A 9,082-nucleotide genomic window follows, 5' to 3' on the forward strand; every position below is an offset into this window, starting at 1 on the left:
TTTGTTGGTCCCAGATCCTCAATGTGATTCTAACTTATGGTAATGAACTGATATTTTACTTTATTGTAACTAAGACCATGTATATAAGGTGTTTTTCAAGTGGGCAATTTCTTCATCTGTAAAATGGCAGGAGTAGACATTGGCTTCCAAGGTCCCTTCCACTTCTAAATCGATGATGCTGTATAAATTACAGCTTTCCCCCCCCTCCTTCAAGCCTTAAACTGTCAAAGGATGCTCTGCCTCACCACCAGATGTCAGTGCAACCTAAGAAACTGACAACTCCCCTTTCTCTGAGCCAACCCCCACCCCCAGCCCCCCAGGTTTGAGCCTGCCAATCAGCTGCAAAGAGGGAAAACAGTCTTAAAATAGCAAAGCTAAAAGCCTCCTGCCAATGTCTTTGATTAAGGGTAGCTTCTTAAGTGGTGCTATAGAAAAATTAGCCATCCTTCAAAAGTTACCAAGTTAAAATGGGATTTCGCCTATGTAAATCACATTACATAAGTTATAATACATTGTTATTATCATAATTTATATGACAATAACATCTGACAGTGACAGAAAAAAGACATGGTTCTAATTAACTGCTAACTCCTTGTGACGTGTTCCCACAGGAGTTTCATAGGGACAGGGTAGGAGCCACCAGCCTTCATTATAGCTCTTGGGGGATGTTCTTAATTGCTAATGACATCCTAGACATCAGCAATATGTATATGTGTAGAGGTGGGGGGTATATTTTCTAGGTCAAGGTTAATGTAAAGCTCCTTGAGGTCAGGGATTGTGTCATTTTTCTCCTTTTTGTCCCCAGCTCCTAGTAGAGTGCCAGGCATACAGTAAGCCCTTAAGGAAAACTTGTTGATTGATTATTACTCTGAACCATTGTATCTAAAGGTTTTTTCCATGCCAGTTTGTATCATTGTTCCAGAGAGAGATCTCCAGTTCTATATTCCCCATGCCCTAACTGAACACCCTGCTTTGAAAAGAAAAATTCCCCAACAGTTGGCTATGGTAGAATTTCAGTTGAAAGAAATCTTACCAGTCAACTCGCTCAATTTGTGCTGAAGAATAGGCCCCTCCACAAGGTATCTAATAAAGACACCCCAAAATATAAATCAGACCCTCATTTGCATGATTTCTGAGTGTAAACACTTACAGTGAAAATTTAACAAAGAATTAGGCTCAAGCACATGCCTGCAATGTAATGCAAATAAAAGCAAACAGTTTAAACTGCTCCAAAAAAATTCTTTTTTACTAAAAAGCAATACGCAGGACATTATTTTAGCACCCTTACTAATAAAGTTCTTAGAAATTAGATGTAACCTGGATCATAAGCCTGGCATTTGCATGACTTTCTTAATTACTGGAGAGAATAATTACTTGCTGCTCCATGCCTACGTGAGCTGGAGGGAGCTTGAGAGAAAAGGATCTTGGCATTCTGGCTTACACTTTTTTAATGTGTAAAATAAGCTTTAATTTTAATGTCCTTAAAAATACTATCCAGTATTTTAATGGTATTTTACTTTTTCCAGTTACATGTAAAATTATTTTTAACATTAATTTAATTAAGATTTTTGAGTTCCAAATTTTTCTCCCTCCTCCCTAAGACAGTAAGCAATTTGATATATGTTATATATGTGCACTCATGTAAAACATATCCATATTAGTCATTTTGTGAAAGAAGAAACAGAACAAAAGGAAAAAATTATAAAAGAATGAAGAAAGTGAAAATAGCATGCTTCAATCTGCATTCAGACCCCATCAGTTCCTTTTCTGCATGTGAATAATACTTTTCATCATTAGTCTTTTGGAATTGTCTGGGATCTTGGTATTTCTGAGAAGAGCTAAGTCAGTCAGAGTTGATCATCATACAATGTTGCGATTACTATGTACAATGTTCTCCTGGTTCTGCTCACTTCATTCACCATCAGTTCATGTAAGTCTTTCCAGGTTTTCCTGAAATCTACCCGCTCATTATTCCTTATATTGGCTTCTATTTTCAAGGAAGGACACACATGGTTCCAGGATCTCTTCAGGGAGAGGTCCTTGGAGAGAGATAAAAACTCTGGGAAGAAGCAAATATGCACAAGGTATAGTTTCTCTACATGTCAGTTTTCTCTTTCTCCAGGGCCCTCTCTCTGAAGAGAACCTGGAAATTGAGTGTGCTCTCTCGAAGGCAGAAGTCAGAGTCCCAGAATCTCTCTTCTCCCAAGTTCTCCACCTCACACAAACATGGAACATTCATTCTCTCTACCAATGAGGAGAGTCTTATGCAAATGTAACGATTGAGCCCTGAGTTACAGAGATAACCCAAGACAATAGAGGACTTCATTTTGAGTCAGAGTACCTATTACTTGCTGAGTATTATATCAATTCTGCCCCCAACTTTTTTCAAATGGGAAGGAATTACACACACACACACACACACACACACACACACACACACACACACACACAATAACTACAACTACAATTTCTAATGGATATTTTTACCAAAGAATCATATTCAGGCTTCTAAGCTAACTGAAGATATCATGTAGGACTACAGCAGCTTTTTTCTTTTAGTGACCCAGAGATTTTAAAACAAAACACAAATAGTGTAAGTATATAAATACACCCACATATATTTTATAGACCTAAGCACATATCATATATGCAGGGGGAAACATACCTTAATAACTTACTAGAACCTAGATCTAAATACATAATTCATTACATAGGAAAATATCCTATAAGGAGAATCACCAAGAAGAGGCACTGATAAGATTTGAGAATGAAACCATCTTTCTTAACTGGGAAACTACATACACACATTATTATAAAATAGAAGGCACTGACACCGATTTAATTCATTATCTCATTTGATTCTCATAATTCTGCAAGGTGTGTATAAGAGGTATGATTATCCCTATTTTATTTTTTAGTTTTCAACATTCTCTTCCAAAAGTTTTAAATTTGTTCCCCCTCATTGCCCATTCCCTCCCAAGACAGCATGCAATATGATATGGCTTTACACATATATCCCTATTAAACACATTTTCACATGTCATGTTGCATAGAAGAATTATAACAAATGGGAGAGACCATGAGAAAGAAAAAACAAAGAAAAAAAGAAAATAGTCTGCTTTGCTCTGCATTCAAACTCCACAGTTCTTCCTCTGGATGTAGATCGCATTACCATTATGAGTCCTTTGAAATTGTTTTAGGTCTTTGCATTGCTGAGAAGGGTTAAGTCTCTCAAAATCAGTATCCCCATTTTACAGAGAAGCAAACTGAGACCCAGAAAGATCAGGTGATCTATCTACAGTCACAAAGTAGGATTCTAACTCAGGTCTCCCTAACTCCAGGTCCAGGGCTTTTATCTCTGTACTACACCACCATGGGTGCCTAAGAGAGACTTTAAGCCTTCCCTGTAACCTGTAAAACAACTTAAAACAAATGAAATACTTGTATACCAAGAGGAGCAAAACTTCCTGGCGTTAGAAATGTATGCATTTAATTTTTAAAAAATAATATTTAAAAAGTATCCCTTGTTAACTTTGTGATTTGCATGCCAACTTACCTTTAGTAAAGTCTTTAGGAAAATGCCTACTTACCTTTAGTAAAGTCTTTAGGAAAATATACAAACTTTTCCCTCCAATTTTCTCTGCTTTGGCCTACCTCTTGGGTCATTTTTTTTTTGGAGTTTTAGAGAGGATTAGTTTCCTGTTTGACCAGTAGGTGTCATGTGCTCATGTATGAAATATTGGCAAAAAGATCTCCATGCCACAATATTTTTCTTAAAGTATTTGTCTAATATTTTCATCCACAGTAATAACACAATTGAAATGGAACATCCTTGAGTAAACACTCAAAGATAGGAAGCTCCTTTTCACATTTGATCTAAATTCTCTTTTTCCTAAATTTGTTTCAGGGCTAAGTAGTATAATTATACTCATGTATAAAAGGCTGGAAAAATCCATCTCTTTCTTGTATTTTTAATATTTAAACACTTTTAGATGATGGAATCATGACATTGCATACTCAAAGAATTGAGAATGGAAGAGAGTTTGGTACCCATCTAGTCCAATCTGTACCTCAACAGGAAGCTGGAGGTGCTATAGAAAGAAGATGAGATCTACAGGCAGAGATGACCTGGGTTCAAATCCTACCTTTGACACCTAGTATTGGCATGATTGTGGTCAATCACTTACCTTCTGTGGGCACTCTGGGTATTCATCTGTAAAATGAGGACACTGGACTAGACAGACTTTAGGGTTCTTTCTAGCTAGGATTTCTAGCTATCTTTCTTCTACCACATGCCCAAAAAGAATCCATTCAACCTTCACGTAAAGATCCCAGTGAGTAGAAACTCACTACCACCCAAAGTAGCCCACTGAATTGCTTAGCTAGCTTTCATTGTAAAGGAGTTCTTCCTTACAAGGGAAGCTAGCTGCTCAGTGGATAGAGTGTCAAGCCTTAAGTCAGGAAGACTCGTTTTGTGAGTTCAATTCTGGCCTCAGACACTTACTAGCTGAATGAGCAAATCACTTATCCCTGTTTGCCTCAGTTTCCTCATATGTAAAATGAGAAGTAAATGATAAACCACTCTATTATTTTTTGCCAAGAAAACCCCAAAAGGGTTCATGAAGAGTGGGACTCTACTCAACAACTTAATATTCCTTAAATTAGTCTTTAATTGTTTCTTAACTCAGTTAACCAGGTTTTACAAATTCACTCCTTTAATGTTTGTAACTGTAATTGCAACACCTCCCTTTTCAATCATCTTCAGTGTTTTAAAAAATATTTTTTTTCTATATGACCAGTCAAACTAAAATGGAAACAATATGTGAACTCAATTTCGTGAGGCTTACATATGGTCCAGAGATGTATTATCAGGACCATTCACCTTTGAAAGAAATCAAGGCCATTATTTCAGACTGGTAAGAGATGTGGAAAGGTCATGGAAATTTACATACTAATAATTCATCTTTATGAACTATTATGAATTATGAATTCATGCTTTATAGTTTATAGGATGGGGCAGCATGGTGGCACTGTAGAGCTGGAGTCAGGAAAAGCTGAGTTCAAATCCAACCTTAGACACTTACTAGTTGCATAACCCTGGACAAGTCACTTAACCCTGTTTACCTCAGTTTCTTCATCTGAAAAATGAGCTGCAGAAGGAAATGGCAAACCACTCCAAGATCTTTGCCAAGAATACCCAAAATGGAGTCAGGAAGAGTCAGACATGACTAATCAACTTTAAACAACAATAGTAATAAATTGGATCTTAGACTTATAGCTGGAAGAACTCTGAGACATTTGAATCCAACCACCTCCCCTTTTAACAGACAAGGAAACTGAAGCACAGGGAAGGGAAGTGACATACCCAGTGCTGGCCAGGTCAGGTGTCAGAGCTGGGATTCCAATTCAGTGCCAAGCTCAGATCAGCCCTGGAGACAGGGAATTCAATTGTTATGACCATGTGGCAGATCGGAAATCCAGCCTCAGAGAGATAAAGTAACTCAAAGTAGGGATTCAAACCCAGGTTTCCTAACCCTGGCTCTGTTGTTTTGTTTACTGCACAATAATGCCTCTCTTGAAGATATGCGGACCAAGAAGACATTTAAGATGATAACCTGAAAAAAACCTTAAAGGGGGCATATGTGTGTGTGTGTGTGTGTGTGTGTGTGTGTGTGTGTACGCATGTGTGTGTTAGAAGCAGGGTAGCTTACTGGAAAGGGAACTGGACCTGGATTCAGGAAGATCGGGGTCCAAATTTCAATTCCCATATTTCCTAGCCATGTGACCCAGCCTAAGTTACTTCATCTTTCTGGGCCTCAATGTCCCCATCTATAAAATGAACAGGTTGAGCCTGATGACCTCTTAGGTTCCTCACAGCTCTAAACCTATGTTCCTATAACCTTGTCCAGCTCCCTCATGTTACAGATGAAGAAACTAAAGCCCAGAGAGGTTTTCCTCTTCCAGGGATGGGAAGCCAGCTCCTACTCACACAATCCATTTTACTTTGGATCAGCTGTACTTGTTAAGTAATATTTCCTCTTGTTGAGCTGAAAACAGCCTCCCTATAACTTGCATGCTTTGGTCCTGGCAAAGTCAGGTGGGATGAAATAAAACAAGAGGGAACAGTCACTTTTCCATGGATGTTCTGGCATATTTTTTGTATCAGAAAGAGATGGGCCACAGAAGTCCTCCTGGGTAATACTAGATAAAAGTCTGAGAAGGTCTATTTGGCTTTTGAGTGCAAACACAGTCCATTGCTGCATACAGTGCTGTGCCTGGAGTTTGAAAGGCCTGGGTTCAAATCTGCCTTATGACATTTACTAGTTGTGTGACCCTGGAAAGTTACATAACTTCCATATGCCTCAGGCTTCTCTTGGAAGCTTAGATCCTAAGTCATGACAGGTTGAGCTTCCAAGCTAATGATATCATAGAACCTTCCCAGTATTTATCCTACTTCAAACTCTTTATAAAGTTCCTTCCTTCCTTCCTTCCTCCCTCCCTCCCTCCCTTCCTTCCTTCCTTCCTCCCTCCCTCCCTTTCTCTCATACACTTTTAAACATGTTTTATTAGTGCTTTTTCTAAATGAAATTTTCACTTTCCAATGACTTTCCACCTACACAATTGAACTCTGCCATATAGTAAATATGTTAAACAAAAAACAAAATACTTGACTGCATCATATATATACCTTTGTGACAGAAAAAAAACAGCATGCAGGGATAGTAAAATAGATTTAAAACAGCTTCTTCCCCAAACTATGATATCCAAAGTAATTATACCATGGCCTTCTGGTTCTGACCAACAAATAAAATAGCAGAAAAAGAATGTGGATTGGAGACTGTAGTGGGAGGCCCACCAAACTCTAATCATTTGCACATGTGTTTGCAAATAGTCTCATTCTTTTCTATTTCTAATGCAAACCTCAGCTTTAAATGGTATCTCCCAGATTTGTTCTCTATCCCTCAACTTGCCATTAATGAAATTTATTTTCCCCCTTACTAAATTTTGTTGTTATTATTCAATTTTTTCAATCTTGTCCAACTCTGTGGCCCCATTTGGGGTTTGCTTGGCAGAGATACTGGAGTGGTTTGCCATTTCCTTCTCCAGCTCATTTTACAGATGAGGAAACTGAGGAAAGGGGGTCACACAATTAGTGTGTGAGGCCAGATTTGAACTCAGGACCTGCTGGCTCCAGGCCCAGTGCTCCATCCACTGCACCACCTAGCTGCCCTCACATTTATATTGTTAGGGTACAAATACCTGATGTGTGATTTAGGGTCCTTCATATCATTCAGGGCATCGCTTTGGTTAGTATGGAGGTTGCCATCCTTTCACACTGCACCACTAATGATCTACAGTATGCATTTCCAAGGGAACTGGTTAAGCAAAATTTTCGAGAACCAGCCAAAGCTAAGTAACTGATCAACCTTGTGACCCCAGCTTCCTCCAATTCAATAAACTGATTAAGTGTCTACTATGTACAAGAGGCAATGTGGGATAGTGGATCAAGGATCACGGATCTAAAGCTGGAAGGAAATTTAAGGACCATCTATTCCAACTCCTCTCATTTTACAGGTGAGGAAACTAGAGTTCAAAAAATCGTGACTTACCCAAGATCACACAGATAATAAGTTACAGAACCAGGATGAAGAACTCAGGTCCTATTACTACAAAGTCAACATGTTTTCCGCTGCACATAGCTGCCTCTTTAGAGTTAGAGAAACCTGGGTTCAAGTCCTCCCTCTCACTGTGCCCCCCTCCACATACACACACCCTTTCAAAACCCAACCACAGCTGTGTGACATGGGCAATTTACTTACCCTCTCAGAGACCGAGGCTCTGATCTGTACTGCATTACTGACATATGCATTCTGTGTAGGGAATTTCCAAACTAGGAGTTCCTGAAACTGTTATGAAATTACTGGTCTGAGCTCTGTGCTAAGAGGTTTGGATAGAAAGACAAAAATGAAAAAGAGACTTTACCCTCAAAAGAATTTGATTTAACTGGGGAATACAGCATGTAAACATGGACTCCATATTCTAACCAGCAGAGCTAACTGGCCCCAGATGAATATCCCCTTACAAGTGCCAAAACTGAGGGCATTTTTAGAATAAATTGAAAACAACTGGACTTTGCCTTCTGCTTTGAGTTGTTTGATTTTGATTTCTTTGAGAGTCTGATAAACCTGAGTGGTTTTTCTTAGGAAGGGTAATTACTAAGGAGTAGCTAGAGAGAAACAAGACTTGGAAGGTCTGACCTCAAAAACTTCCTATATTAAATGGTATTTGGAAAGGCCTTGAATCAGGACAGGATGGGAAGTAGGGTAGGCAGCCAGGAGTGAAACTAAAGGCCATGCACTCCACTTGTAAGCAAGCTAGCCCTTCAGGCTCTCACTCAGAGCCAATTATTCTTACTTTTATAATGGAGAAGAAAAAATATTAAGCATCTACTATATGCAAGGCATGAGCAGGTAGGCAGTGCAGTGGGTAAAGTACCAGGCTTACAATCAGGAAAACTCTTCTTCCTGAGTTCAAGCTTACTAACTGTGTGACCCTGGGCAAGTGACTTAACTCTGTTGGCTTCAGTTTCCTCATCTGTAAAGTTATCTGAAGAAGGAAATATCAAACCACTCCAGTGGTTTACCAAGAGGACCCCAAATGGGGTTACAAAGAGGTGGACACAACTGAAATGACTGAACAACGTCACATGAAAAACATCTAGCTAGGCACAGAAGATACAAATAATAATAGCTAGCTTTTAATTAACGCTTTAAGGTTTGGAAAACATGTTGCATCTATTTTCTCATCTGATCCACCTACCAAACCTGGTACTATTATTATTATTATTATTATTATTTGCTTTTTGGAAGGCAATTGGGGTTAAGTGACTTGCTCAAGGTTACACGGCTAGGAACCGAACTTGGGTCCTCCTGACTCCGGGCCGGCGCTTTACTCACTGTGCCACCTAGCCACCCTAGAACTCACTACCTTCTAAGGAAGCAAATTCCACGTCAGGAGGACCTTAATTTTATAAGTTAGAAGAAAATTTGAGAGTCTGGTAAACTTAATTGTTAAAATGTTT

The 9,082-nt window shown here is 38.9% G+C and overlaps 1 long non-coding RNA gene across 1 annotated transcript in view; it reads right to left on the minus strand.

Moving 5' to 3' along the window:
* LOC138162212 (uncharacterized) overlaps nucleotides 1-7,873 on the minus strand; it is an 11,926-nt gene extending 4,053 nt beyond the window's left edge. Inside the window, exon 1 of the long non-coding RNA XR_011168579.1 lies at nucleotides 7,821-7,873. This is a non-coding gene — a long non-coding RNA (uncharacterized lncRNA). The remainder of the gene's footprint in view (nucleotides 1-7,820) is intronic.
* Nucleotides 7,874-9,082: the final 1,209 nt, after the last annotated feature.

Source organism: Petaurus breviceps, unplaced genomic scaffold (genome assembly GCF_028583685.1).
Source record: "Petaurus breviceps papuanus isolate PSGF00001 unplaced genomic scaffold, PetGlider_PUasm1.0 186, whole genome shotgun sequence".
NCBI classification, from domain to species: domain Eukaryota; kingdom Metazoa; phylum Chordata; class Mammalia; order Diprotodontia; family Petauridae; genus Petaurus; species Petaurus breviceps.